The 9,849-nt window shown below is 32.6% G+C and overlaps 1 non-coding gene across 5 annotated transcripts; it reads right to left on the minus strand.

The window, feature by feature from the left end:
• Nucleotides 1-5,880: 5,880 nt before the first annotated feature.
• LOC125421060 (uncharacterized) lies at nt 5,881-8,992 on the minus strand. Of its 5 annotated transcripts, XR_009639267.1 has the most exons (5): nt 8,531-8,985; nt 7,139-7,226; nt 6,834-6,898; nt 6,436-6,555; nt 5,881-6,237 (listed from the first exon to the last, which is right to left on the minus strand). It is a non-coding gene; the product is annotated as an uncharacterized LOC125421060 (transcript). The 5 variants fall into 5 exon arrangements; XR_009639264.1 differs by having other exon boundaries at nt 6,834-7,226; nt 8,531-8,992; XR_009639268.1 differs by lacking the exon at nt 7,139-7,226 and having other exon boundaries at nt 8,531-8,978.
• Between the last annotated feature and the right edge of the window lie 857 nt (nt 8,993-9,849).

Consider the following 9,849-nt stretch of genomic DNA (forward strand, 5'->3'; position numbering starts at 1 on the left):
AATTATTCCGAACTGACACTTAATTTGTTGTTCTTTTCCCAATGTTATCCTGTACATTTCCATAGGTTAAATGTAAATGTCTGCTTAATTTAATTTGCTGATGCATTTCAAATGCAGAACATCAAAAATTCATATTGAAATTTGATATGTTAAAGTAATTTATTACATATCCAAAATACAATATAAGTGCATAAAGAACAAAGTTTAAAGCATAGCCCAGTGATCCAGAACTTTGGCAGCATTCATATACGAATTCCCTACATAGGCCACTGAGGCATATGCCTAGGGCCCTCATTTTATTGGGTACCCAAAAAATATATTTTCTATAATATATATAGGGGAAGTTGGCCCTTTACCCTCCTTGGCAAGGCGGTAACGAAATATACCCCTCTCTTTCATTTTTTTTCTTTCTACCCTTTAATATAAATTATAACCTTAAAATAATTTTAAAAGACATTCATATCCTGTTATATTAATTTCCAATCTATTTCTACAAAAAACTTTTACTTCACCCCATTCCACATCATATCTCACATCCCACACCACGAAAAATCCTTTTAACTTTTCAACTAAAAAAAAAAAATCTATTTTTTTTTTCTATTTTTTAATCCACTTATAAGCATCATCAGTTAATTTTTTTTTATTTTTCCGTGTGTGATGTATATATATTGTGGATTTCATATTTACATCAAATACTTGGAATTTTAAGAATATATAACATTTTTTGAGTACAATGTGATATGTTTAGGAATGTGAATTGCTTTATTGATGTTTAAAACCGGTTAAAAATTTATGTTAGATTAAGGTTTTTATATGGAAGTTATTAAAATCTAAGTTTTAGGATAGATTGACACTGGGTATCAGTAGGAAATGAAGAGACGAAAAAAATGGGACCGGTTTGGCCTGAAACGCTGGCTGGAGGTGGGAGAAAATTCCAGGTCGTAATTCGGGTACGAGACCCGGTTCGGGCGGGTTCGGGTCGACTGGGTGGAGGTTGAAGGAGAAGCGAACGACGTGTCGTCTTTTACTAACAACATGTCGTTCGGTCGGCCAGCCCCTATGACACGTTGTCCAATTAATACGACATGTCGTTAATTAGAAACGACGTGTCGTTTTTGTGCGTGTGTAACGGACTACTTGCCGTTTTGCTTACGTAATCGATGACTTCAGCCCTTTTTTTTTTTTTTTTTTTTAATAAAGAGTTTTGGGGTTCAAAAGGAGAAAAAAATATGGAGTTGATTAAGGTTTATAGTTTGGCACAAGCTTTAAAATTAAAATTGATATAAATTAATTTTGGAAGTGATAAAAAATGTGGAATTGGTTGGAAAAATCAATGTGTTTGATCAAATTTTATGTTATTTTAAGTTGTTTATACATAGTTATATATATATATATACATATATATACACTTTAAATGTTGATGAAAATGAGCAGCATTGGCAATTTAAATTGAAATGATTATTTGGTATTGTTTAGAATTATATAAATTATGTATTCGTAATTTAGGATTATGGTTATTTATATATGCATACATAATTGACTATGTGGCTAAAGGTAGTTAAAAAGTTATTAATGTTGTCAAGTTACATTTATAGGTTGTATTTTATAATGGCACCAAAAAGGAATTTGCGATCTCAATCGAAGAAGGGAGTTAAGAAGATGCAAACTAAGAGACGCGGTGGCAGCATATCAGCACCCAACTCTAAGCGTCGACGAACTACTAGGCAACAATCCAAAGCTGAGAAAGAAACCACCAAACTTCCAGGGTACGTTCCACTCTCCTCTTCCTCATCTGAGATGGTAAGTTTTATACATTTATGTAGTTTGGTGCGGTAAGTGATAATACATCTGTCGGTATTTATTCATGAATGTTATATTGATGACATTTTATATTGTATCTATTTAATTATTTGGCAGTCATCCATCAAAGGCCGTTATCCCATATGGGAGGCATCTCGAAGCACATATTCATGTGATTTAACACTTCGTAGCTATGTGTGTGGGAAGTCACCCAAACTTAGCGTGCCGTGGTGGAGGTGTGATTATGTAAGTCTATACATATATTTAAAAAAATTATGACTAAGTTTCCCAATTTGTGGATAATGACGTTATGTTCTAATTTTCAGGTGTACATCCCTATCAACAATGGAGGTGCCCATTGGTTGGCAGCATGTGTGGACTTGAAGGCTCGACATATTGATTTATACGATCCAAATATGGGAAATAAATATGTCCAGAATAAAGAGTTGGACAATGCGAAATGCCTTAAGTATATGCTGCCTTACCTATTGAGGTATGGGGGATATTACGAGAAGAATCCGGAAGTGCTTCCCACTTTAGAGCCATTCACGATGACCATGATCAAAGATGCACCCTGCCAAGATAATGGGTATGAATGTGTTGTCATTTGCAACCACGTCTATTGCTGCTGTTTAATTGTGCTTACGTGTGGAAATTCACGTGGTTGGTTTTCGTTAATGCTATTCTGTAGGGGTGATTATGGCGTCTTCACTTTGAAATTTATTGAATACAAGAGCAGTGACGAGAACCTTTTATTTGGCCCGGAAGACATTAGCTTGTTTAGAAAAAAATATGTTATTGACTTGTGCTTTAATAAATTTTCAATGTAGATCGTATGTTTAATGTTATGACATCCTATATTAATGGTATCTTAATATGCAGAATCTAGCTTTAGTAATGATAACCGTTGAAAAAATAAGAGAAAAGAAGACCCTTGGTAGTGATAAAAATTCAAACAAAGATGATTACCGATACGCTTTCGGTAACATCAATTCACATATTTTTTGACTCCAAAGAGTCCACTAATGCGTGTTTCCGACAACAACATGCAAAATATACATTCATCACTGACCCTAAACAGAAAAAACCCCAAAAATTTGGAAAAAGTTCTCAAATTGGCAAAAAAATTTGATTACCGTAGGTTTCATCGGTAATTACCGAAACCCCAGTGTTAATCGCATTTTATCAATTTTTTGGCCCCCAAAAGTCCCCTAATGAGTGTCAAATGCAACAACATGCAAAATATACATTCTTTAATGATTCTCAGGAGAAAAAATCCCAAACATTAAGAAAAAGTTCTCAAATTGGCAAAAAATACTTGATTACCGTAAGGTCTTCGGTAATTACGGATGCAATCTACGGTAATCCATTTAAACTGGCTAGAAAATTTACCAAAGATTTTATCGGTAATTACCGAAGGCTTTACGGTACATTTGACAACTTTTTTGGCCCCCACAAGTCTCCTAATGTGTGTTAAATGCAAAAACATGCAAAATATATATTCTTCAATGATTCTAAGGAGAAAAAACACCAAACGTTAGAAAAAAGTTTTCAAATTGGCAAAAAAACATGATTATCGTAGGGCCTTCGGTAATTACCGATGAAACCTACGGTAATCAATTTAAACTTGCTGGAAAAATTACCGACGATTTCATCGGTAATTACCGAAGGCCCTACAGTAATCACATTTGACAACTTTTTTGGCCCCTACAAGTCCCTTAATGTGTGTTAAATGCAACAACATGCAAAATATACATTTTTCAATGATACCAAGAAGAAAAAATCCCAAACGTTAGGAAAAAGTTCTCAAATTGGTAAAAAATACTTGATTACCGTAGGGCCTTCGATAATTACCAATGAAACCATCGGTAATATTTTCAGAAAGTATAAATCTATTACCGTAGGTTTCATTACCGAAGGCCCTATGGTAATAAAGGTTTTTGGCTAATTTGGGAACTTTTTCATAATGTTTGGGGTTTTTTCTTCTTGGTATCATTGAAAAATGTATATTTTGCATGTTGTTGCATTTAACATACATTAAGGGACTTGTGGGGGCCAAAACATTTGTCAAATGTGATTACTGTAGGGCCTTCAGTAATTACCGATGAAATCGTCGGTAATTTTTCCAGCAAGTTTAAACTGATTACCGTAGGTTTCATCGGTAATTACCGAAAGCCCTATGGTAATCATGTTTTTTTTGCCAATTTGAAAACTTTTTCCTAACGTTTGGAGTTTTTTCTCCGTAGAATCATTGAAGAATATATATTTTGCATGTTTTTGCATTTAACACACATTAGGAGACTTGTGAGGGCCAAAAAAGTTATCAAATGTGATTACTGTAGAGCCTTCGGTAATTACCGATGAAATCGTAGGTAATTTTTCCAGCAAACTTAAACTGATTACTGTCGGTTTCATCGGTAATTACCGAAGGCCTTACGGTAATCAAGTTTTTTTGCCAATTTGAAAAATTTTTCATAACGTTTGGGGTTTTTTCTTCTTGTATCATTGAAAAATGTATATTTTGCATGTTGTTGAATTTAACACACATTAAGGGACTTGTGGGGGCCAAAAATTTGGTAAAATGTGATTACCATAAAGGTTTCGGTAATTATCGATGAAATCTATGGTAATATTTCAAGCAATTACAAATTGAATGTTTTCACTTAATAATGTCATTTTTTCTCTTACTTTGTCAACATTTATCATCAATAAAGCTAGATTTAGCATGTTCTTGGTGGAAACACACACAATTGAAGTTGTCAGATGGAATTGTGGTGATTCTGTTACAACGGTGGACAAATGTCAATTACCGATGATGCATCGGTAATTACCACTGGGCAGTAATAGCATCCATGAAACAATAAGAAACCTACAAAAACTGAACAAAAATTGAACACAGAGTGATATTTTAGAAACACAATACAACAGATGACTTTGCCAACAAAACAACACATAAAACCAATGTCTATTATGCCAAAACACATGTTACGCAGTTGAGCTACTAATTGCATTACTTACTACATTACATAACACACGCATACCGCATAACATGCCCCCATTGTCTTAATATAGCGTAGAGTGATTTATGGTCCTTCAGTTGAATGGTGCTGTTGGTTAATTTTAGAATCCATATTTTGCATATTTTTGCATTTAACACACATTATGGGACTTGTGGGGCCCAAAAAATTGGTAAAATATGATTGCCATAGGGGTTTCGGTAATTACCGATGAAACCTTCGGTAATTTTTCCAGAGGGTATGTGTTGGTTACCGACGGTTTCATCGGGAATTACCGAAAGTGTACAGTAGTCTTATTTTTTTTTAAAATTTGAGAAATTTTTAAGCAATTTTGGGATTTTCTCTCCTTAGGATAATTTTAGAATCCATATTTTGCATGTTTTTGCATTTAACACACATTATGGGACTTGTGGGGCCCAAAAAATTGGTAAAATGTGATTGCCATAGGGGTTTTGGTAATTATCGACGAAACCTTCGGTAATTTTTCCAGAGGGTATATGTTGGTTACTGAGGATTTCATCGGGAATTACCGAAAGTCTACAGTCATCATAATTTTTTGGCCAATTTGAGAAATTTTTTATAATCCATATGTTGCATGTTTTTTCATTTAACACACGTATTGGGACTTGTGGGGCCCAAAAAATTGGTAAAATGTTATTGCCATAGGGGTTTCGGTAATTACCGACGAAACCTTCGGTGATTTTTTAATTAAAAACAAATTGAACATTGTCATTTTTTAATGCCGTTTGATCACTTACTTTGTCAGAATTTATCATTAATAAGGCTACATTTAGCATGTTATTGGTTGGAACATACATGATTGAAGTTGCCGGATGGAATTGTGGTGATTCTTTTACGATGGTGTACAAATGTCAATTATCGACGATGCATCGGTCATTACCATTGGGCAGTAATATCATCCATGCAATAGTAAGAAACATACAAACAACTGAACCAAAAACTGAACATGGAATGATATGTTATCAAACATGCAATAGACTGCATCCGTCTGCTTTTTCAAGTTAAAAATCAGAAATGTAAATGTAATTATGGCAAAAACTGATAAAATTGTAACTTTACAATACTATACCATGATGAATGTTGAACTTACATGAACAAATGCTGTCAAAAATGATATACTAGCAAAGAGAAAATATTTAACCAAATAATACACAGACAATCATGTTTATATAGCCAATGCATTGAAACTGCAAGTAAGATTTCAGTGTGTTCCAAGTATATATCTTTCTATAATATCAATTCAACTAAGTGAATTTGTTTTAGCTGCAAGATGAATGAGTGCTCGCTTAAGTGGTGCGAAGCTTCTTGTATATCTGCACAAAAGGACCGAGCTCGATCTCCCTATCAAGAAGCTGCTTGTGCAGATTTTCAGATTCCTCATCGGTTTTGTTCATTGCATCTGCAAACAAACACCAGTAAAATAAAGGTTAAAAGTAATTAAGTTAAAGTAGCTTATTATCAAATTTGGCTTCTCTACATTAATTCTTTTATGTTTAAGCATAGCCACTGGGTACAAAACAATAGAATAAAACATGTGCTTGAGCACAAAGAAACTACACAATGTAGATTTCCAACTATAAATTATCATATTCTATACCTTGAAGCCTTTGGAGAAGGGAAGCAGGGGAACCGAACCTCAACATTTCTTCCTTTTGTCTCTCAAGCTCATGTAGCTTCTCCTATGTAGCAGCCAACTCTGTTGTTAAATAATTCTGCACTGTGACCATACAAACAGGAGAAAATGTTTCACAATCAACACAATAAATTCGACACTACCTAAAGAAAGCAAGATAAATGCGTGGTTCATTTTCCAAGTTCTCCCCTATGAGTTTAAATAAATTCAGGATCTGTTTCTCCATGCATAATTCAGTTGTGCTTGATTGATATATATATAATTAAAAAAAAAAAAGAACTAGCAGATTTCTCCATGCATAATCCAATTGTGCATGACTGATATAAGAAAAACTAGTAGATAACAAGAAAAGAATAACTCACTAGTTGCAGTGTTTCTTTGCGAATTTCATCTCTAAGCTGATAATTGTCAAGTTGCAAAAATATATCTAGGAAAAATAATCAGAACATAGACTCAAGTATCACAATAGCGAAACTACTATATATTGGGAAGGCATAAACCACCATGCTCATTAATAAACCATATAAATCAAGCACAAAAGTCATTGTATTAGTACAATACCCAATATTCACTAACAAGCATTTTAAAAAGGGGTTGATGCATGCACTTTATGCACTTAAGTACTATAGACAGATTCCCAAATAAGAGAAAAAGCTTATGTACGTACATTATTTTGAATTTTAACTTGATCGAGCGAAAGTAAAAATTGATGGTATGCATCCTTGTCAGACAAAAGCTTCCTTAACTTGTCAACACTAAAAAATATCCAATCAAAAACAAGAGAATGATAAATATTTATCAATAATGTTTAACCCAACTGCAAAATAACATATCCAAATGAAACAAGAGAATGATAAATATCAATCAATAATGTGTAACCCAACTGCAAAATAACATATCAAAGTGTAAAACATTACAATAATCAAATGAAATATGAAGTTTATGACTTTTACAAAGATGACTAATATTTTCACAAATAGTAAAACAGATTATTTGTCAAGTAGGCTTTAGAAAAATAAAATTAAATGACATAACAAATGTATAAGTAGAAATTAGTTTTCTCTTCATAACAGAAAGAGAAGGAAATAAGCAAGTGGTGATGATACTATTAGAACAGTTTGATAGAATACATGCTTGTCTAAAGATTAATTAACCTAGTTCCATAAAGTCATATGAGTAATCAATATAAAATTTAGTCATGAGCATGAGGAACCTCACGTCTTATCCTTCAAAATAGCAATTACACCCACAAGCCATACAATAGATGGTTTGACTAACAAAAAAATTTATATTATCATAATTACCGAAAATTTGTATTATCATAATTTCTACACAAAATGACCAATAACCCCACTTCCTTTCTACACAAAATGACTAATAGAATATATTTGTATTGTACTCTACTTTCACTCTATTACCTTCAATGCCCATCAAAAGACCTCAAATTTTCTTCTCGCAGAAGCAAGCAACCAAAGAAGCAAGGCATACCATAATTATTCATTCCAACCCATATCCCAAGTGGCATATCAAATACAGTCAAGCAATGAGTTGTATCAAACACCACTGCATCACTAAAGATCTTATATGACTTGACAGAAGATGCATATGACCAGACAATGTTCTATAGTTGGTTGTTTGAATCAAGTGTATACTCAAATTTGAAATTAGGGTATTTGTCCTAAATATTTCTGCACATATACAAGTCTATGCTCTCATCTTCTGGGTCTAATTTCCTGAATGACTGCAAAAATACCAAAAGTGCACAATACCAAAAGTGCTAATAATAAATCACAGTTTCTCTTATTTCCATGCCCTTAAAAAATGGTGGGTTTTTGAAATTTTTTGAAAAAATACCCAATTCAAGTGAGAAATCAATGAGAAATTACAGATATTTAAAGAGATACCAAGGGACAAAGTAGCCCAAAATGGCCATGGTTCAAACAAAATGTTGGACAACAAAAGAGAAAAGAAGAGTAGGAAAGACAAGAAATGGGGAGGCAAGCAGAAAGTGTTATCTGTTTTTTTTTTTTTTTTTTTTCGTCATGAAACGAAAACTCACCCAAAATGCTTCTTTGTGTTGGAAGAATTACAGAAAAGGCCGAAGCTTAAAGAAGAAGAAGAAGACGAAGAATGCTTCTACGGGAGATGTTCATGGCAAGAACAACGGCCACAGCAGAAAACCTATAGTGCGCCTTAACAGTCAAAATCCAGTCCACAGATTCTTTCCGAGCCATCAATGAAGCACCATTCGAGCTCAAATCGCTGCAACAGACATGGGTCTCTTCCTCTTTAGGGATTAGAGAGTCAAGCTGATGAATAAGTCATTTTCCCTCGCTCTTGAGTTTAAAGACTTTAAAAATTGCATTACCCATTACACAAATCATCTCTCTCCCAAGCTCTGTTCGGCATTCTGTCTCACTTTCTCTTCCTCTTTTCTTTGTGCTCCGTTCATGTCGTTCAGGTTCAGAGGAAAAATAGAATACACATACCCTTTCATTAATCTTTCTTTTGAAAGGATAATTTAGGAATATTGAAAAATAAAAGGGCAAAACAAAAAATATTGAAACTAAAGGGGTAAATTTCCTTAGAAGGCTTTCAATAGGGATATTGGGCCAAATTCCCCATATATATATATAGTAAATAAAATATATATATATTAGTTTTCAACTTTTGTTAAGATTCTAAATTATCTTTAATTGATTATTTATTGCTATAATTATCTTTATCTTCGAAAAAGAACACTAGTAAAGCTTAATTGGAACTTTTTATATTTTATTTCTATAATTAATTAGATTGTAATAGTTAAAAAAAAAAAACACATATTAAATACTTATTTTTGTTTTTTGCATAATTTTTGTTTTTTTCTCTTGCTCACTTTCTTTATTCTTTTTTCATTCATTCATCTTTTCTCATTCACTCATATTTCATATTTGTTTAATATTTGATAGTCAACATACATAATTACAATTCTAACTTAGAAAGTTTCAAAATGAAAGGTAAGCTTGTTGGTTTTTATTTATTTTAATGAATTTACATTCATTCTCCATATATATATATATATGTGTGTGTGTGTGTGTGTGTGTGTGTGTGTGTATGTGTATTAATTGTTCTAATTATTCTTATTGTTCATATATATATATATAAATATATATATATATATACAGCTCACGTTTCTATATTTTGTGTTTTTATTTTTTTCTTTATATCTTTTATTCAACTAAATTGATTAGATTTTAATCCTTATATGGTTTTTTTTTAATTTGGGTCAGTTATTCCCCTAGATGCTCATTTAATTAATCTAAATGAAAGTTAACATATATATATATATATATATTTTATCATATTCATGCAGGTAACAGTGTCAGACTTTAAAGTACC

This window comes from Ziziphus jujuba, chromosome 6 (assembly GCF_031755915.1).
Source record: "Ziziphus jujuba cultivar Dongzao chromosome 6, ASM3175591v1".
Lineage (NCBI taxonomy): Eukaryota > Viridiplantae > Streptophyta > Magnoliopsida > Rosales > Rhamnaceae > Ziziphus > Ziziphus jujuba.